The sequence below is a fragment of the Balaenoptera ricei genome, chromosome 11 (genome assembly GCF_028023285.1).
Source record: "Balaenoptera ricei isolate mBalRic1 chromosome 11, mBalRic1.hap2, whole genome shotgun sequence".
Lineage (NCBI taxonomy): Eukaryota > Metazoa > Chordata > Mammalia > Artiodactyla > Balaenopteridae > Balaenoptera > Balaenoptera ricei.
The window spans coordinates 104,016,481-104,037,830 of NC_082649.1; the positions used below are offsets into that span (position 1 = coordinate 104,016,481).

Here is a 21,350-nt window from a genome sequence, read left to right on the forward strand (position 1 = left end):
CTCCTCAAAAAAATTAAAACTAGAACTATCGTACGATCCAGCAATCCCACTTCTGGGTATTTATCTGAAGAAAATGAAAATACTAACTTAAAAAGATATCTGCATCCCCATGTTCATCAAATTATTCACAATAGCCAATAGCCAAGACATGGAAACAACCTAAGTGTCCATCAATGGATGAACGGATAAGGAAAATGTGGTGTACACACACACACACAATGGAATATTATTCAGCCATAAAAAGGAAGGAAATCTTGCCTTTTGTAACAACATGGATGGACCTTGAGGTCATTATGCTAAGTGAAATAACTCAGACAGAGAAAGACAAATTCTGTAATATCACTTATATGTGAAATCTAAAAAAGCCAAACTCATAGAAACAGAGTAGAATGTTTGCCAAGAACTGGGGGAGAGCAGGTTGGAGGAATGGACAGATGTGGGTCAAAGGGCACACACTTCCAGTTACAACACGAGTAAGTTCCGAGATCTAATGCACCGCACAGTGCTTATAGCTAACAACTTGAGAGTTCCAATGAGAGTAGGTCTTAAATGTTCTCACCACAAACAAGAACAAGAGAAAATGGTAACTGTGTGGGGTGACAGGTGTGGGAACTAACTTTATTGTAATAATCATTTCACTACACATGTGTATATCAAAGCATCACATTGTACACCTTAAACTTACACAATACTATAGGTCAATTACATCTCAATGAAGCTGGGGGAAAAAAAGAAATAAAATCCACAAGCAAAAAGGAAAACCTTAATACAATCGACTGGATAAAAGTCTAAAATACCTGTATGGCAAAAGACAGCCCCAGTTTGGTCATATCACTCACTTTCCAGTCTCCACACAGCATTTATCACTAAGTGAAACCCTCGTGTTTATTTATGAGCTTACTTTTTCATTTGTCTGTTTCTTCCCCTACAATGTCAGAGTTGTGACTTGAGTCTCTGTGGCCCCTGAGAGTGACGCCACCATGCCATGCTTAATCCTCTCTCATCACACTCCGTGCACGCGGGGGTCTCACCTTGTTTGAATACCTCTGGTGGTGGGGATCTAGCTCCGCCCAGGCAGCTTGTCCCTTTCTGCATAGCTCAGCTCAGAACGTCCTTTCTTTTACTGGACTGGACTTTTTCTCCCTAAGCCTTCTCCAAGATTGTCTTACAGAGATTAGGAGATTCCAACAGACCCCTGGGTCTCAGCCAGATGACGCGAGATGGGTGCCCTATCAGGGGAACAGTAACGGCTGGAATGCACTGGTGCTCGCCACGAGCCAGGCGTGAGTCCAGGCACTTTCATCCCCACAGGTATTATGGTGAGTACCGTTGCTAGGCTCACTCTAGATCAGGCGGGGAGTCAGAAGTCCCAAGCCTTAATTTCTCCTCTCCGGCCTCAGCTTCCTGTCTGTGCATGGGCAGCTTGATGCAGCCGATCCTGGAAGCCCTCTCTGCGAATCTAAGCACCAGCCTGAGGAGGCTCTACTTCCCTGTGAACTGAATGGGGCTCCCTTCCTGCCCCTCCCGAGCAGATGCAGGTTTCAGCCTGCACTTGGCGGCCTGCCCTCCATTCTCTCCTGGCCTTTCCCATCCTGGCTTCCCCTCTTTCCAGACAAAGGAACTCAGGGGCGTGACCCCTTATGCTGGGGAGGGCCGCCCACTTGGAGCGGGAGGGGGAATCAGCACAGGGGCCAAGCGCGGCGCTGCCCGGTACCGTCCAAGGCGTGGGAGAGGGGCCCAGGTGAAGCCCACAAGGTGTGTACCCCTGCTGCTCGTCCAGAGGCCCACCCCCAGGCCCCCTCCCTGACCACCCACTCCGAGGCCCCAGCCTCTGTCTCTCTCTAACCCCTCAGAGTTTGAGCCCCAGGGCCTCTTCTCCTCCCCGTCCACGCCCCAGCCTGGCTGACCGCACCTGGGTGCCCTCCTTCATGTCCGTCTCCTGCAAACACACAGCTGGCTAAGCGACCACCACCGGGCATCCCCAGCAATCCCACGGCCAGAATCTGTTCAGCAGCCGATTTTCCCTGGACCACCTCTCCCCTGGTCTTCCCTGTGCCAACCTCAGGACCCTCCTGGGCCCGTTCTCCTTCCTCCTCACCTCCCTCCTCCCATCCGTCACCTGCAGGGCCACCTCCAAAGTCACCGCCGTCACCACCTCGCCCCTCACTCTGCCACCATCTCTTGGGCCCGAGAGGTACCCTGCTCCCCTGTGTCCTCCTCTGGTCCATCTTCCAGATGGCGTCAGAATGACCATTCACAAGTATGAATCGGACTGTGTCTCTCCACGGTCTACAGCCCCCCCGAGTCCCCCCTTTCTTTACCAAGACCTACCTGGTATGGCCCTGTGACCTCCCCACCGCGTCTCCTTTCTCACTCACTCTCTCCACTTGAACCCCTCAGGCTCTTCCTGCCCCAGGGCCTTTGCACGCACTGTACTTTCTGCCTGGAATCCTCTGCCCTTTCCCTGAGCCCTGCCCCACCCCCACTCTCTACAGGGCTGTCCTTGTTTGGGGGGCTCTCATCTCCTCAGGCAGGATCTCCCTGACTTTTGAATCTAAACTAACCTGCACCCCAACCCTCACTGCAGCACCCTACTTAGTTTTGCTCATAACGCCCTGGCCTTCGCCAGCTCAGAGTCATCTCGGGGAGCCCTGTGGTCCACGGACCCCACTGGAAGGCCACTGCCCTGCAGGATAAAGCACCCCTGTCTGGAGCGACGATCGGGGCCCTCACAGCACAGCCCAGACTCACGTCTCAGCTCTTATGCCACCAGCTAGCAGGCTTCTCTGTGCCACCGTATCTTTGCACATGCCGCGCCAAGCTGGGAATGCCCTTCCTCTACCCTGCCCAACTACCCAGCCTTAACAAGCCAATCTGCACACCACTCCCTGCCTCTCCATCCTCTGTGGTCCCGCCAGCAACCACCTCCGTCCCGGGCAGAACAAACAGCCCCTCCTCCAGCCTCATTCACAGCAGCACTTGGTACATACACAACGTCACTGCCAGGGACATGCCAGCCTCAGACAGCAGAGGGAGAGGGTCTCGAGGGCCAAGAACGGGTCGCAGTCATTTCAGGGTCCCCAGTGCCCGGCACAGACCTGGTACTTGATAAAACCTGGGGCTGGGTGGAGCACCCCAGGCCCGTGGTGTATACCATCCCATGCAAAGCTCACACTGACAACGTGAAATCGGACAATTACGTTGATCTCCCAGATGTATAAATACACAGCCCAATGGCACAGACTTAGGAAAAGGAGGGAGAAGACCTTTACACTCACACACATCACCTCCACATAGCAGTTTCTACTGAGTCTCAGAGGTGAGCCTGGGCGTGTCTGTCCCATCACCTCGAGCACAGGCGTTCAGCCAGGGCACCCCTCCCTGCCTGCGGGACGTAGCCAAGTCACTCATCCTCAAGCCACGGTGTCCTTGCCGGTGAAATGGGCAAACCACCCCTCCCGCCCGCATTTCACAAAGCGGGGAGGGGAGAAGCCAGTGTCTGGCAAAGAACAGGAGCTCAGTAGGCAGTACCTCCCCGCCCCCGGCACACAGAAGGTGTTTGGTGACTACTCTTCAGTTAATTAACTAATTACAGAGGAACAGGCTGATAGAAGGATGGACAGGACAGTAATCCCTCCAGCAGAAGAGGCAGGAGGGGCGTCCAGCGATCCCTCCCTGCTCTGCTCTGGGTTTTCATGGACTCCCCCATTTCCGTCCACTTTGCCTGCGCTCGGCCAGAGGGAGCATGGCCTTCCTTGCCTGCCGGTTAGGCACGAGCACCGTGGCCAGAGAGGTGAAGGCCACCTCCCACTGTGACAGCTGCACGCTGGCTGGCAGGCTCTCACCAGCTTCGTGGGTGACCCGGGCCGGGATCAGCCTGGCTCCCAGATGCGTCCCCACGGGCTGCCCCTCAGAGTCAGGACACCAGGCCCTGCCAGCCAGAGAGCACGACCTTGACTCTGGCAGGAGTCCCGCCTCTGACACCCCTGAGGAGTGGAGGGAGGATAAATCCACTTTGGAAAATGATCTACCATCATCCAGGAAAGCGGAGACACGCAAACGCAATGACGTGGTGATTTCACCCCCAGGTCCACACTCAGGAGAAACGGGCGCCCGTGGTCTCCACCTGGGGACCCACAAACAGTAGCTCCAAACTGGAAACAACCCGAGCGCCCAAGGACAGGAGAAGGTGGATACTAGGGCATGACCACGCTGTGCAAGTGGGCACCCGGTGACCACACGGTGAACCACGGGGACACGGCCTCAGGGGAGAAGCAGTCACAAAAGGACACTGCGCACTGCCTTTCATGTGAAGTTCAAACCCAGAGGAAAGCAAAGCACCTGTTGAGGTGGTAAAACTGTAAAGAAAAGGAAGGAACTCGTGCTCACAGAAGCCAGGACAGTGGTAACCAGGGAGGAGGTCACAGCAGCCATGGCTTCTGTCCCCACGGCTGGTGCCTTGGTGGGTGCCCTTCTTTAACTGTTGAGACAGTCCCTTACGCTCTTCTACTCACAAATACTCCATGACAAAAATATTACTGGAAAATGTAGTATGATTAGAAAATTCTAAGACTAAAGAGGCAAAGAGTCTTTTAAAAATGTGACCCAAAAAGTGATACAAGCCAGACACAAAAGGACAACTATTATATGATTCTACTTATATAAGGGCCCTAGAATAGGCCAATTCACAGAGACAGAAAGCAAGATAGAGGTTACCAGGGACAGGGAGAGAGGGATGGGGAGTTAGCGTTTAAAGGGGACAGAGCTTCAGTTTGGGAAGATGAGAAAGTTCTGGAGATGATGGTGGTGATGGCTGCACAACAGTGTGAATGTTCTTAACGCCACGGATTAGTACACTTATAAATAGTTAAGGGGCTTCCCTGGTGGCGCAGTGGTTGAGAATCTGCCTGCCAATGCAGGGGACACGGGTTCGAGCCCTGGTCTGGGAAGATCCCACATGCCGCAGGGCAACTGGGCCCGTGAGCCACAACTACTGAGCCTGCGCGTCTGGAGCCTGTGCTCCGCAACAAGAGAGGCCACGATAGTGAGAGGCCCGCGCACCGCGATGAAGAATGGCCCCCGCTTGCCGCAACTGGAGAAAGCCCTCGCACAGAAACGAAGACCCAACACAGCCAACAATAAATAAATAAAAAATAAATTAAAAAAAAAAAAGCATTGCCTTGCTTTAAAGAAAAAAAAAAAAAAAGTTAAAATGGCCAAATCTATGTTATGTGTATTTTACCACAATAAAGAGAACATAATGCATTGCAGTGTAAAAACAAAAAAGTGACCCAGCACTTCCCCTTCTAGAAATCTAACGGCTGACAGACGTGCCGCGGGCACAGACATGCAAGTCACGGATCCTGGCTGCATCCGAATTTGTGACAGCAAAGATCCAGAAACAACCAACCCCCATCGACAGGGCAGTGATTAAATGATGGGTGTTATATCCGCCCAATCTCATGCAAGTGTTAAAAAGAACGCGTTAGATCTTCACTCACTTCTGTGGAACAGTTTCCAAATATATCACAAAGAATGAAGAAGACAGGCTCAATGCTGAACAGTATGTATAACAAGTCACTGTTGATCTTTTTTAAAGTAACACGTGGACATATGTGAAGGATTTCTGGAAGGAGGTCCCAGAAACGGGTAGCAGCGGGTGTCTCAGGGAGGGACCGGGCCCTGGGGAGGGAGGGAGCAAGCTGACATCCACTGTTTACCTCTTTTGTATCTTTTATGTGTTTTCCTTATCGTGGGCAGGTACTACCTATTCAAGAAACATGCTGTTATAAAAAGATCCTGAGATTCCAGGGAATCTAACCTCCTTTGATCACAGGCAGTGGGTGCCCAGAACAATCCGACCTGGAGGTCATGACCCCTCTAGACAGTTCCCTCTCCCGGACATCAGAGCCCGAAAGAATGGTGGCTTCGGAAATGCTGCAAAAAATGCTACACCTGCGGGGTGATGAGCGGCCACCTCCACCAGCACCCTGTTTGGACAGGATGTTTGCAGGGCCTGAGCAAACAGCCCAGGGAGTGCTGCAGCTCTGATGTTCTGTATTCTTGAGGGGGGGGGGGGCAGGGTTGTCCCCCGCAGACGCTGGTGGTGCCGGGAGTCCTTTTACAATGACTAGAAGATGGACAAACAAGAAGGATCCTGAGCGTTGCCTTCCTGCCCCAGGATCCCGGACACGACGGCCGAGAACCAACAGGAGCTGCTGGGCTGAGCCCACCTGCTGGGCCCACCCAACCTAGCCCCTTAGAGATGCCTTCATCCATCACCCGGGGCAGGACAGCCCCTAGCCCCCCCTGCCCTTTGCAGCACCTCCCCCAGCCTAGCTTCCTCCCCCCGCCCAAGTCAGCACCCCGCCCACCTGCTCACCACCCCAGCCCGGCCTGGGAGACGCTGGGCCACCCTGGCTGACTAGCTGGATCTCTGGCCTGGCCGAGCCGCCTGGCGGGCCCCAACCTGCAGCCACGGCACCTTCCCTCCAGCTCTAGGAAGAGGGTCCTATGCCCACCACGGTTTTACAGGTGAGCAGGCAGCAGCCCAGATCACATGCCCCAGCCGGGGGCAGCCACACGACCAGATATCAGAAATGACTGGAGGACTCCAGCAAATCGAGGCAGTGTGCAAAGACGGCTTGACAACAGAACAGAACAGAGCGGCCAGAAGAGACCTACTCGTCTGCACTTGGTTCCTAAGGTAACAGTGCAGTGGGGGAAGACGGTCTTTACCACACCCAGCCAAGGGGGCAATTGAACGTCCACCTGAAAAAAGAATGGGTTCTGACTCCTACTCACACCGTCCAGAGAAACAAATCTAAATGTGATCTAATGTGAAAGGTGAAACAAGTTAAAATATGTAGACTGTAACACAGGAAAATATCTTCATGACTCTGGGGTAGACAAAGATTTCTTGAAAAGGACACAAAACACAATAACAGAAAAGTAAAGATCAGTAAATTGTATTTCCTTAAACCTAGGAAACTGTGTTCCTCAGAAGACAGCACGTGCAAGGTGCTCATCAGAAAATGTCCTCACGAGAGCAGAAAGAAATGTCAGAGAGCAAGATAAGGAACTTGCGATCCAACAAAAGACGCATCACCAGAATCTATCAAGAGCTCCTAGAAATCGGCAAGACAAAGAAACCTAATTCAGAAACGGGCAAAGAACAACAGGATTCCAACAGTAACAGGAGAGTGTGTTCAACGTAATAAGTTATGAGGGAATGCAAATTAAAACCACAGTGAGATCCCACTACACAGCCATCAGGTTGGCGACAATGAAAAAGACAGACCACATCCAGTGTCGGCACAGACTTTCACTCGTGGCTGGGGGGGAACGGAAATTGGTGATGCTTCGGAAAACTTGTCTGGCAGTGTCAGCTAAAGATGCCAAACCCTCCGATACAGCAATTCCACTTCTGGGTAAATACCCGACGGAAATTCACACAGAATGTCCACAGCCACTGTATTCATCACAGCCCCACAATGAAAACAGCCCAAACCTCCATCCACACTAGGACAGATCAATAAACTATGATTTATTCCTACGATGGAAAAATAAAGAGCAACTTTTTTAAGTGAATTACTGTTACATGCAAGAGACTGGATGAGTCTCAAACACAGGATCTTGAGCTAAAGAAGTTAAACGCAAGCAAAATCATACCATATGGTTCCCACTACACAAAATGAATTCAAGAATAGGCAGGAGTCACTGATGGTGATAAAAGTCAGCCTCGTGGTTTCCGTGAGGGGTGGGGGGCAGTGGGGGGAGGGAGAGTAGAATTGGCTGAGAAGGCACACCAGGAAACTTCTGGAGTGCTTGAGATGTTTTATATCTTGACTTGAGAGGAGCTGCCTGGAACCCACTGAGCTATTTTATGAAGATGCGTGTGCTTTACATACATAATAACTTTATAAAACTACATAGTCAGATATAAAAAAAATTTTAAGGGAGGACTGTTATATTAATCTAGATTAAAAGATATTCAAGAGTATCTACAGTATACTTTAATAAATACTTTCAGAAAGAAGGAAATTCAAGAGATAAAACAACCAAATATGAACCAAAAAAGATCTCACCATCCCTGATAAAATATTACTTTACTAAACGGGCTATACGTTACACTTTGGGGGCAAGTGGAGAATACAAATATGGCACAAGGGAACTGGTAACTGTGGCAAGTGTAGGACCACAGTGTGTAGTACTACAGGAGATGTCTTTATTTCTCCGTTGCAACACACTGTGTCAAGGCTGAAATGTTTCCATCACGCACACATGCGCACATGCCCGCGCACACACTGTATCTCAAACCAGAGAGAAAGAAGAGCAAGCACTGGACCATTATGGGGCTGAGACTTCTTCCCTGAGCCCCTTGCCCTTAGAGGGTCTGTCCCAGCTGCCAGGTGGCGGCTGGGGTCCCAGGTGGGACTCCGGGATGCTGGTGCACTGCGGCTGGTGAAGCCACAGTTACGAGGGGACTCGACAGCGGGCTTTGCTCATGTGGAGGGGCCCTGAGGCCCCACGGTGCTTGGCTTCAGGCTGGTCCCCGGGAAGCTCTGGGAGGTGGGGGGTGTGAGGGTTGGATGACCCGTGCACAGGCCCTACCCTCCCTCCATGGCCTCCCAGGGAGCGGGGGATGTGCGTCTGTCATGGGCATTTTAATGGGCTACGTCTGTTGGTACTTTCACAATCAATGAGAAAAGCTGCTTGTACAAAAACAGGCTGCCCTGATCGGGTGCAGTGCAAAGACTTGTGACAAGCTCAGCTCTGTTCAAGAGGACTATGCGGCCCTGGCATCTGGGTTAGAGGATGCTGCCCCAGAAAGAGTCACCGGCCACATGGAACCTGCAGGCAAATGCTGAAAAACTGAATGGGACCAGCCTCATTTTCTGAGAAGATAACTTTCCCAGCACAAGGACAGAACAAAGAGATCCAAGCACTTGGACACGGGAGTGGACAGCTCACGTCCTAAGAATGAACGAGTCACCGGGAGATCAGTCTAGAATCACACCACTGCAAGCATCCTTCTAGCACAGAGCGTGCGACCGAGGCTGGACGCCCATCAGGCTGGCCTTCACCTAAAAGGAGAGCTGTCCCTCCCTCCCCCACGCTCGCCTCCGCCGCCAGCCACGTCCACCCCCTGCTGTGCGCCCGGAGGCCTCCACGGACCCCTCCACGGACCCCCAGCCCCACCCAGCACAGCCTTCCAATGTAACTCACACTTCACACAAATCAAACGTGTGGACTTCCAGAACTTCGCCAAGACACTTGGGACGCATTCTGTTCCTCCTCAGAAAGAACTGCGAATTTTCTCTTTCATTATTCGTTGAAGAAATCGCAGCTACCCCAGACTATGCTATGGCTCAAACCAGAGTTTGATGGCATTTCGCTTCTTGGGATAGCGCTTTGTTTTATAGATGAATCTTGTAAACGACTTAATTCTATTTTACTGTTCTTTCCAGATAGTTTAATTTAATTACCAGTCCATCGTACATGCACACAGTTTAATAAGAGATGATGTTTAACCTTAAGGCAATTTTGGTTTTCCCCGGCCAGTATTTACTATAAGAGAAACGTAAACATAACCTTATTTCCCACCTTAATGAAAGTGATTGGTTAAAAAAATACAAAAATTGAAAATACCACATAAAAAACTGGATATGTTTTTTTTCTCCTCTTAAAAGGCAAACAGGAAGCAGGTCACTAGCGTGGCTTCCTGCGAAGCCCCAGGTGGCAGTATTGGGCCGGGCAGTGGCAACATGGAAATCCTGCCTGGGGAACAGGCAGTGGGCACCCTGGGGTCAGTCATCAGATGAGGCGGGGGGTTGGGTGGGAGGGCTGTACTGGCCAGGGGTCTGGGGGCGGCAAGTCTGTGACCTCAGGGTCCTAGCGTTCCCAAGTGGGATGCCATGGGGCCAGGTTGGGGCTCTTCTAGACCAAATTCCCAGTGACCCCAACCAGCAACTTTCCATTTCTCTTAACCCACATACCTGGGCCACGGCCCTAACTAGACCTTGACCAGATCTCTTCCCCTCCCCGCCCCAAATATCTCCATCCTTTGTCCCACTCCCCCTGCAGCCTGCAGAGTGACTGGTGAATATTCAAAGTGAAGCAATGAGCCCCAATCAAGGGGCCCAGGAGACACCCCCACACTGAGGACCCTAAACTGGGTGTAGGTGGAAGCAGAGCTAGGAAGCCAGAACCCTGCTCTGCTTCCCACTGGCTGAGCCATCTCAGGCAACACCCTCGGCCTCTCTGTTCCTGCATCCGGGCTTCAGAGGCCAAGCGGTGACGGACAAGGAATAATGAGACCTTCCCCAGGTGATCACCCACCACCCACCGGCTGCCCACCTGCCAAGTGAGGCCAACCGGGGGGAAAAAAACAAAAGCCTGGCCGATCGTTTTCTGCCTCCGGCCCGGACCTCTGCCCCGACTCCTGAGGCACCTCCCCTCCCCTGGGGGTCAGCGAGTGGCTCCGACACTTCCAGGATGGGACCGACCACAAGCCGCCCTCACCCACTGACCTGAGGTCGCCCATCTCAGGAAGCATGCTGCCGCACCTGGGCCTGGGAGGTGGGGTCCTGTAGATCCCGGTGCCTCCGCAGCCACCAAACCTGCCGCCCCAGATCCACCTTCCGCCCTGCCCGCTGCTGATGGAGCCTGGCCCCGACTCAGGCGTGGCCACCTCTACCTAAGGCCACAGCTCCCCTCCGGGCCTGGGGTGACAGCTCCCACTGCTGCTGTGTCCTCACCCTGCAGCCCCCTCGGTGACTCTCTCCAGGGGCTTTGAGCCTGTGCCACCTGTTTCCTGGGCTTTGACTCTGCTGGGCAGGGAGGTCTGGCGGGGAGTACACTGGCCTAGGAGTCAGAACTTTGGGGACCCCACCCTCGGAGCTCGCTGTGAGTCTCTGCCGGCCCCCTGCCCGCCTCTGGGCCTCTGCGACCCAGACGTATAATGAGAAGCAGCTGGCGCTCTGTGAGTCTCAACTGTGGCAGCAAACCAGTGCCCACTTCATGCTTTACTGAGGCTTTGATATACGTGAATTAGTTGCCAACATTTACAAACGGGGAGATTTTATATAAAATTCCAGATCCTAGGCTTCTTTCAGAAAACTTAAAGTGATGGGCCACGCTGGGCCCCCCACTCCAGGGCGACAATTGGAGCCGGGGAGCGGCTGCAGCTGTGTCCTCGTCCCCACGGCCAGCAGCTCCCCTCCACCAGCTGCCTCACGGGGGGCACCTGGCTTTGCTCGCGTCCGTCCCAGGCCTGCGCGTCACGGCAGACACCCCCACCCCGGGCAGGAGTGTGCTGGGCGGGGAGGTCTCCACCGCTCTGGTTCCCACTGCATCCCCAGCCCCCGATACAGTCTGGTCCAGAGCACGGGGCCCATGAACTATCATGAATGAGTACTCGAGTGGGGCAGGGAGTGGGGGGCTGGAAGGGAGACAAGACAGCTTGTCTCCTGCTCTCCCCGCCCACCCCGTCACCTTCTGGGAGCACTGGACCCAGGCAGGCAGGCTCCCCCCAGCCAGACTGGCTCATTCTGCCCCCCTCACCCTCCACCATATGGACCCCAGAGAACCCCAGAATCTCAGACTCTGGGGCTGGGGACCTGCCAGCCCGGCCCTGGGCCCTGCTTTGCCCCTCCTGGACTGGGGACACGGAGCAGCCCTGGAGCCTCGATCTGCTGACAACAGGAAAATACCTACTCGTGCCAGGCAGCTGGGCAAACCCTGGGAGGTGCTGGGGCAAAGGCCGAGAGTCAGTGGTCGACAAACATCTGCTTCGCTGCCTTCAGTGACCCTGGACATTCACGTAACCTCCCTGTGCCTCAGTCACCTCAGCTCTGAAACGGGCATAATGACCGTCCCCCCGCACATGGGTGTCACGAGGCTTTAACGCACCGATCGATTCACGTCCGGGGATACCCACAGCCACGTGATAAACGCTGCCCCTGCGAGGGTGACGGAGGAGACCCTCCCCGTTTCTGGGACGTCAGCCCCGCAGCTAGGCTGTGCCACTGAAGGCGAGACCTCAGGACGGGGGTTTGCTGACTCCGTGGGCAGTCGCTGGAACAAAGGCGCAGGGCAGGGACGGAACAGCGGGGGGGCAGCACCCCCTGCACATCTGGAGGGAGATGGAGTGACCGGCGGGGTGGGAGCAGCCAGCGAGCAGTTGAGCACCCTCAACCCAACCGCACGAGACCTGGCCCCTTTGCCGTTTCAACAGCGGGCCAACTCCTGGCCACCAGAAAAGACCCACATCTGTTCACTTAAGCAAAAACAAATCCGTGCCCCACCACCCAGAGTGCAGGGCCCTCGGGCAGGGACAGGAAGGGGCTCACAGTCACAGCAGCTGCTCTGAGCCAGCGGACGTCCTCTCCCTACTCCTGTCGGTAACCCTGGGGGGACAGAGATTACTCTTCCATCTTGCAGACACGGAGGCTCAGAGAGCGCGAGTCCATCACCTGAGGTCACACAGCCAGGGCAGCAGAGGCAGGGCTCACACCCACGGATTCACCCTCTGAGGACCAAGCTGGCTCGTCCCCAGCACTTCTCAGCCCCAAGCCCGCTTTCCCTGCGTGGAGACCCCGGAGTACACAAGGAGGGCCCAGCAGGGCCCCAGTCCACGCAAAGCTGACCTTGGCTAGATGCAAGTTCCTCCTGAAAGCTCCAGATGCTGCAGGACAAGGGACCCCGAGGCCACACAGCCCCTGGCGCGGCGCGGAGGAGGTGCTGTCAGGCAGACGACGTTCACCCTCCCCCAGGGAAGCTCACAGCCCAGACTTCTGACTTCCAGTTCACGGAGGCACCCGGGATTCCGGAAGGCTCAGGGTGCAGGAGGCTGGGGTGGGGCGGCTTGGCTCAGCCTCAGGAGAGCCGCTCGGCATGTGAATGGGAAGCAGGCCGGAGCTCAGAGGCCGCCGCCCTCCCAGCAGAGTCCCCAGGGCTGAAACCTCAGCAACCAGGACACCACTGTAAGTGGAGCCCTGCTACGCGGCAGACCCCAGCGCCTGATGCCCGACACCAGCTTTCTCCCAGTGAGAACACGCTCTAGGAGGGAGCCCTCGGTAAGCCCACTTTACAGATGAGAAAACTGAGGCCCAGAGCAGTGAAGTGATTTGCCTAAAGTCTCACAGATAGTGAGGGACAGAGCAGCCTCACCCCGGGGGAGCCTTGGACCAGGCCAGAGACGCCTGAAGCACCGAAGGACCTGGATCCGGAGCCGGGCCCACCACTGACTCACTGCTGGCCTGTGGGCCCATGTTCCCCTGGGAAGGGGAAGGGACTCATGGTAAGGTCGTGTGGGGACTGAGATGAGGCACGGGGAGCACCGGCCGGGGCCTGGGGTGGCTTCACTGTCTTGACCACCCCATCCTCCTCCCTGCCTTTCCCACACCCCCGGCAATGCCCATCAAGAGGAGCCCTCGACCCCGGGCCGGCCTCCTGACCGGCAGGCAGCAGAACGTGGAGAAAGCAGTGGCTGAGCCGGTTCTAAGCCCGGGTCCAGAGTTCCTGTGCGCGTCTCATCTTTCGCTCGGAGCCCTGTTTCTGCGACGGGAACGAGCTCGTGCTGCAGAGGCAGCCGCCCTGGCAGAGGCTGTCCCAGACCAGCGACTCCCAGCAGCCACTCCCAGCCTGGGGCAGCAAGCCCGGCTGACCCGGGGACTTGGGATCAACAAGAAACGCCTACTGTGCGCCACAGAGGTTCTGCAGCCGCCTGCGACCCGCACTATTGAGGCAAGAGACTACTCATTCCATGACCGAGGCGTGTCCCCAGCAGGAAGGACTGGCACGGGTTTGGCGAGATGGCAGAAACACCACCCCACACGCCCACGTGGTGCTGGCGGGGGTGTGGCCAGACTCGCTGGGGAGCCCTCGGCCAAGGCGGGGGCAGGGGGGTGGGGGGGAGCAGGGCCCACTCACACACTAACGCCCCTGCGAGACAGCTCCCACCAGCCAAGGTGGGAACGTCTGGCTGCTCCTGCTTGGTTTTCACAGCCCCTGCTCAGTTTTCTCCCTAGCGCTTTGCACCATCCAACGCAGATTTTACGTAATGAATGACTGTGTGCCCCCTGCCCCCGCCCCGATCCCACGGAACACAAGCCTCGTGAGGGGTACCAACTTCATCCATTTTGATTACGGCTGTATCCCTGGCACCTAGAACTATGCGGTAGGCACTCAATAAATATTTGTTGAATAAATAAACTGGGGAAACAGGCCTTCCCATACATGGCAGGTGTGAGCAAAATCTGGTACACCATCAGTGGAGGTGAGCTGGCAAGTACCGGGTTTTAAGTAGGCATCCTGTGGCCTCTACAGTGGAGCCCATGACAGCCAGCACCTCCCCAGAGAAAAGTGTGCAGACGATCATCAAAAGACTGGCACAGCAGGTGCACGGCAACCCTCTTCCTAACGGTCCAGGCTGGAAACAGCCCCACAGCCCTTGGCAGGAGAAGGAGCCACCAAACTGGGGTCTGACCATACCATGGAGCAGCTCTCAGCCACGAAAAGGACCAACCACGGAGCCCACAGCACGTGGACCTAGAAATGCTGTGCTGAGCACGAGAAGCCACACGTGAGAGCAGACTGCATGGCCCCATTTACGGAAGTGCGAGAGCTGGCCACAGTCAGGGAAGCGGTTCCCGGGACGCGCACGGAGGAGGGGACCGGGGTTGTCTCGGGATGTTTCATGATCTGAGTGCCGAGCACACGGGGCGTTCCTTTGTGAAATGTATTACTGATTTGCATGCTTCTAATAGGTTCTCCTGGTCATACCTGGATAAATGGCTTACAAAGAGAAAATAAAGAAACGCATGTGCACACGGACCCAGCGATTCCACACCGGGCGCAGCAGGAAGCCATTCACTGCGGCAATGGACATAACGCAGCATCCTTCCGCCAGGATGGTCAGTAACAGCTGCGACGTGCACACAGCGGAGCCCTGGCTGGTAAAGGGAGCTCCCCACATGCCGACAGGGAGAGTCCCAAGGGGGGCTGTTCACGGAGGAAAGCACAGAACAGAAAGGTGTGCACAATATGCTATATGTGAGAAAAACAGTGCACACACGCTTGCCGTCGTAGGACCTGTGGTTCCCAAGTGTGGTCCTATAGGTCCTGAGGGTCCCTGGGACCTAATCAGGGACCCACGGGATCAACGTTATTTTCAGAACAACACTGCAACACGGGTTGCCTCCTTCACGCCCTTTCTCCTCCGGGCATACAGTGGAATCTTCCAGACACTACATGACTTAGTGATGATGTCACCACTTTGATGGCCAATGGAATGTGTACTTGTGTACTCTGTGTTTTCTAGAATTTTCTAAAGTAAACTCATGAAAAGATGCTCAACATCATTAGCCGCCAGGGAAGTGCAAATTAAACCTTCAGTGAGCTACCACTTCACACTTCACACGCTAGGACGGCTACATTCAAAACGACAGACGATAACAAGTGTTGGTGAAGACGTAGGGAAGCTGGAGCCCTTGTGCGCTGTGGCTGGGGATGTAACATGGTGAAGACCTAGGGAAGCTGGAGCCCTTGTGCGCTGTGGCTGGGGATGTAACATGGTGAAGACGTAGGGAAGCTGGAGCCCTTGTGCGCTGTGGCTGGGGATGTAACATGGTGCAGCCGCTGAGGATAACAGTTCGGTGTTTCATCTTATGGTCACACACAGAGTTTCCAGATGACCCAGCAATTCTGCTCCTGGGTACATTCCCAAAAGAAATGAAAACATACGTCCACACAAAAATATGTCATGAATATTAACAGCAGCAGTGCTCGCAATAGCTAAAAGGTGCCAACACAGCGTCTACCACCTGGTGAATGAATAAACAAAATGGGGCCCATCCACACACTGGAATGTCCGCCACGGAAAGGAATGAAGCACTTATTCATGCTACAACGTGCAGGGGGCTTTGAAAGCGTTATGCTTAGTAACGGAGGACCGTCCATAAAGACCACATATTGTATGATTCCATGTCCAGGAATGTCTAGAATACGCAAATCCACAGCGACAGGGAGTAGACTGGAGGCTGCTGGGGGCTGGGAGGAGGGAGTGGGAGGTGGCTGCTATCGGCATAGCAGTAGGGTGACAAGAATGACCTAGAATTAGATTCTGATGATGTTCTCACGACCCTGACAAAAACTACTGAACCGTACACTTTAAATGGGAGGACTTTATGGTACATGAACAATATCTCAATAAAGCTGTCTAGGAAGGAAGGAAGGAAACACAGTTTTTAAAAATTAAAGAACCCCACCACAGGCCGAGCCTTGGCCCCAGACCCTCACTATGGGGCGCAGCTGTGAAATGCACCCATTCCCTCCAAGTGCCATAAGCTCTGGGGCCGCCAAACCCAGGGGGCCCAGCTACAAGCCGCTCAGACCCACTCCTGCCCCAAGTCCTCCATGGGAGCCACGAGCCCAGCCCCTCCCCTGGGAGACGAGGGCCCCCTGCCCAGCTCTACTATGACCCCCAGAAAAGCCCCCTCCCCTCTCAGGGTGCCATTTCTCTTCCATAAAACAGAATGACCAAACAGACTCTCTCAAGGTCGCCACAGGGTGAAACTCAGTGCCTGACAGATGCCCCCAGCAGAGGACCCAGCTCTCCTCGGTTTTATCACCCTCATCACCTTCAGAGCCCCCCCACCTCCCCCCAAGTCTGACGGGCAGGCAGCCCCTTCTCAGCTCCCCCAGTGGCTGGCCCAGGGCACATGGGCCTGGTGTGCCCGCAGCTGCCGATTTTCAACAAAAGCCAGAAAGCTGGAATTTACGTGAAGTCTTCCAGCTTCTAAATGTTTGCAACAAAATTCTAGTGCTTACAAAGGTGCTCTGCAGAAAGAAGCTGACAGGTGACAGGGGCGTGCACCATTAGCAGAACAGCAGGCAGAGGTGGGACCAACCCCGGCTACGCGGGGTCCGTGAGCAAACCGGGGCTCACAGGCATCGCGGCGCAGGCCCCAGGTCACACAACGAGCGCGCGTGAGCTTCGGCCCGGGACTCACCACGGAGGAGCAGGGGCTGCGGGAAGCCCAGGCCCCTAGTTTGCGGGTCCCGCTGCCCTCGGCAGGCCCTACGCTGCCCTGGAAGAGTCAGACGTCCCAGGTCAAGGCCCGTGGGCTGGGGGTGAGGAGGGGAAGGGCCGGCTGGCCCACCTGCAAGCTCTCCTTGCAGGGCGCCCCCTCCCCAGGCCGCTCTGGGAGCCGGGAGCTCCTGTGGCTGATTCTGGCACACAGAACATGAGCTCAGGTGTCCAGACCCCCAGGCTGGCTCCCTCTGGTCCCCCGGCTGTGCGCAGGGACCACTCAGACCCCACACGAGCTTAAGTCTCCCACAGCTGAGCCTGGAGAGGGGGGGGGGGGTCTGTAGGAATCCTCTGGGGAATAGGGGGAGGCTGGGCGGGTCTCCCTCTGCCCCCTGGAGCCACAGCCCAGTGATTCTGGGGAACCCTGGAGACCCCCAGACACTGAAGGCCCACGGCTGGCTCCTGGGGCTGCAGGGTGAGGCGGGGAGAGCCTGCTCCCGTGCTCTCCTCCCTTCACCCAGAGGAAGTGCTGCACGACACAGAGAAGATCCTGCCAGCTCCTGCCTGACACCTGCAGTGGCTCCCCACTGCCCCTGGGGAAAGGCCCAAATCTTCATCCTGAGGGGAAACGCCGTCGCCCTGGGCCTGGCCCCTGACCACTCCCCAGACTCTTCTCACACCAGCTGCACAGCCTCCTTTCAATCCAGCTCCTTCCCTCCAGCTGCAGGGCTTTTGCACGTGCTATGTCCTCTGCCGGCCGCACTCTCTGCTCTCTGCTCCCCACCTCTCACCCAGTCAGCAACTCCCTGTGCTCCAACAGCACTTCCCAGGAAGCCCTCCCTGATCCCCAGGGGAGTCCGATCCCCCAGACAGGCTCACAGAGCACAACCACCCCACTCCTCGGCCCTCGGCCTATGACTACCACGTTTTCTCCCCCGCTAAACCGTAAGGTCCCGAGGGCAGGGGCAACACGGTCCATCTGGCATCTGTCACAGCCCCTGCACACGCCGGGCACCAGAGATGTCTATCAGGGGTGAAGACGTGAAGAAATGGCGGGGGCACCTGGATCCACCGCTTCCTGCGTGTGTGTCCATGGGCAAGTGGTCCTATTCCTCTGCTGTGCACCAAGGGGGCGGCTGTGATGATTAAAGGGGCCAGTGATCTCAGAGGGCTTACGATGGTGCAGGCACAGGTCATAAGCCGATATGGTGTCTGCAATTAATATACAGTTATTTGAATTTTAAAGCTTCTCTATTAACTGGAACGTCAAACCGCCCGAGGACCGCTGCCCCACAGGATCCGGTAACGTGAGGCCCCGAGGAAGGGGCTCCTTTCCTGCCACGGGGTCCTGGGGCCTGCAGGTTTTGCTGGAGCCCTTTTCCAGGAGAGGGGCTGCTGCTACGGGAACCTCCAGCTTCTGAGGGCCACCCTGACCCTTGTGGCCCAGGAGGGCGGGGGGTGGTCCCCGGCTCCCTCCACCGTGCCAGCCCTGTGGTAGAAGGCGCCCTCACAAGCCCCCTGAGGGACGACAGACGTCAGAGCCCTTCTCCGCGGCAGGGAGCCGGGCATGTGGCTTCCATTAGGCTCCGTCTGGACGTGCTCAGAGGCAGCCTGGATCCGTGGCACAGCTCCGGCTCTAAGGCAGGACCCCTGCTGCAGCCGGGCCCGGGGCAATGGCTGGAGACCTCCTGCGCCAGGCCCCAGGGCTGCCATGGCAACGCGGCCGGGGGCCATTTCCGCCCCACGGCCCACCTCTCAGCCGGCCCCACCGGCAAGCAGGACAAAGCTACCACCTCCCCAGTTCTCCCCACCCAGGACCCCTCCATCCCTTGGGAACCCCCAGGGCTCCCCGTACAACAGCAGCCACAAGGCTCTAAGGCCCTCACTGCCCCAAGGATGCTCATCGGGCCCCTGACCCCCACCCACCAGGCATCCCCCCGCCACCCTCCCCACTCCGTGTGCATGGCTGTGACCACGGACAAATCTGTGTGGGCTCATCCATTGCCGCCCTCCGTCCCCGTCAGACCCCAAAGGGGAGAGGCTGTGCCCGCCCGGTTCACTGGACGGCCCCTGGTGCAGACAGGGTGCTCCGCACCTATCTGCTGAAGAAATTAAGTGGGTGGATCGAGGAACAGATGGTGAATAATGACGGTTAACGTTTTTAATTACTCGGCAGTACTAGGCCCCATGCCGAGCTTGAATGAGTTAGCTCATCTAATCCTCAAAACACCCCCAAGAAGCAAGGCCTTCTCTGCCGCTTCCAGATGGAGAAAATGAGGCACAAGGCGGAGAGTCGCTCGCCTGAATTACAGAGCACGTGCCCTGGTGGGTGTCAGGTGGACACCGGCTGAGCAGCAGCAGGGAAGACGGATGGGGGTGGTGGACGGCAGCCAGCCTCCGCTTGCACGGCCTGGGCCAACTCCTGGGTCCCATTTATATTCACCCCGCCGGCCCACCACTCCCAGCTTCCTACACCTCCCTTTCCCCGAGCTCCAAGAAGCACAGCCTGTCCGTGCCCTGCTCCGGGCTTTGCACGTGCTGGGCCTCTGATGGGATGAGGGGCGCTCAGTCAGGGGCCCCACCCCCAGGTGGCCTTCACCAACAGCCACACCCCAAAATCCATCTGAGAAAGCCTGGGGCAGAGGGAAGAACCCGGGGCTCCTGAGAACGAAGCAGCTCTCCAGGGTTCCAAGGCCCACACCACAGAGAGGCCTCTGGCAGCAAGGGGGCGGGTGATGGGGACGGGGCCGGGTCTATTCTGGAAACCCTGGAGGCTGCACGCACCATCCCCGGCGCCAGGCCTGCAAGCCCGCCCGGGCACACGTGGACTTCATTACACCCCCGCCCCACGCACACACCCCGCCCCCTGCAGGCTCGGGGCTGGGTGGGGAGGAGCCCAGGGCTGGATGGGGAGGAGCCCCCGGAAGCCCCCTGCCCTGGTCCCGGTGCCACCTCTCACGTGACCTGCCGCCACGAGCCACACCTCTCCCCCTCAACCTTGTCAGCTGAAAATAAGAAGGATCCCAGCTCCCAGCTTGTGGGAGGATCGAGTCACAGATGGGGCCGGGCACCTAGTAGGTGCTCAGCAAGGGCGAGTTCTGTGCCCGTCCACCGAGAGCAGGATGGAAGGAGCCGTCAGGGCGGGGGCCTGGGGGCTGGGGGAGCCTGCAGTCTCGGCCTCAGCCCACAGCGGACGCCCAGCAAGGGCCATAGCTCTGGACGCATGGGCCCCCTCCCCCAGGAAACCGTCCCAGACGCCACGCGGGCATCCCCTGCTCACAGCCTGCAGACCACACTGTCCAGTTCCTGCCTCCCAGGGGCCCATTACGGCCTGTCCACAGTTGGTACCTAATGAGGGTCTACAGAGTGAATGACACAGGACTGAACAAGACATGGACTTGCAGCTGTGGAGAGAGAGATCAGGACACCCAGACAACTCCTCGGGCTCCCTCAGAGGGGGGGCAGGGAGCTGCAGAGGGGGCATGGAGGAAGGGTCATACAAGACACAAAGACCCGGCGAAGGATTCCTGGCAGCGGTGCTGCCTGAGCTCACTGGGAAGAGTGTGAGCAAAGGGGTGGGACAGAGGGGAGATGACAGTGTAGGGTGCTCATGGGGTGGCAGGGAACTAGCATGAGGGGGGATGACTGGCAAAGGGGTGGCCAGAGAGCCCCCCCATTCCCTCATTAATTCACCCAGTGTTTACAGAGCACCAACTGCGTGCACAGCAGAGAAGATGGCAGACGGGGTCCCTCCACTCATGGCCCTAACATGCCAGCGGGGGAGACAAAACTAAACAAGTAACGACGTGCTACAATGCCAGGTATTACTGGGAGGAATTAAAGCAGTGTAAGAGGAAGGTGGGGTGCTCTTTGACTGGGGTGGTCAGGGCAGGCCTCTCTAGGCAGGTAACCTTGAACAGAGAGCAAATGGAGGGAAGAAGCGAACTTCATGGACACCTGGAAGAGCACTTCAGGAAGAGGCAGTGGCAAGTGCAAAGGCCCTGGGGCTGGAAAGTACTGGAAGGGGCCAGGAGGCCCGTGCAGCTAAGCACAGTGCGGAGGGAGAGGGTTGCTAGGCACTGAGTGTTTATGCTCCCACCTCCAAACTCATGCGTTAAAACCCTAATCCCCAGTGGGATGGTATCTGGAGACAGAGGTTTGGGGAGACAACTTAGGTCTTGAGGGTGGAAGCCTCATGATGGGATTAGTGCCCTTCTAAGAAGAGATGCTGGAGAGCTTGCTCCACCTCTGACGTAACCCAGATGAGATGTGGCCTCATCTGCTCTGCCAGGTAAGGGCACAACAAGCAGACAGC

General features: G+C 56.3%; 1 protein-coding gene across 3 annotated transcripts in view; it reads right to left on the reverse strand.

Moving 5' to 3' along the window:
* FBLN2 (fibulin 2) overlaps nt 1-21,350 on the reverse strand; it is a 105,916-nt gene that overhangs the window by 26,657 nt on the left and 57,909 nt on the right. The window lies entirely within an intron of this gene.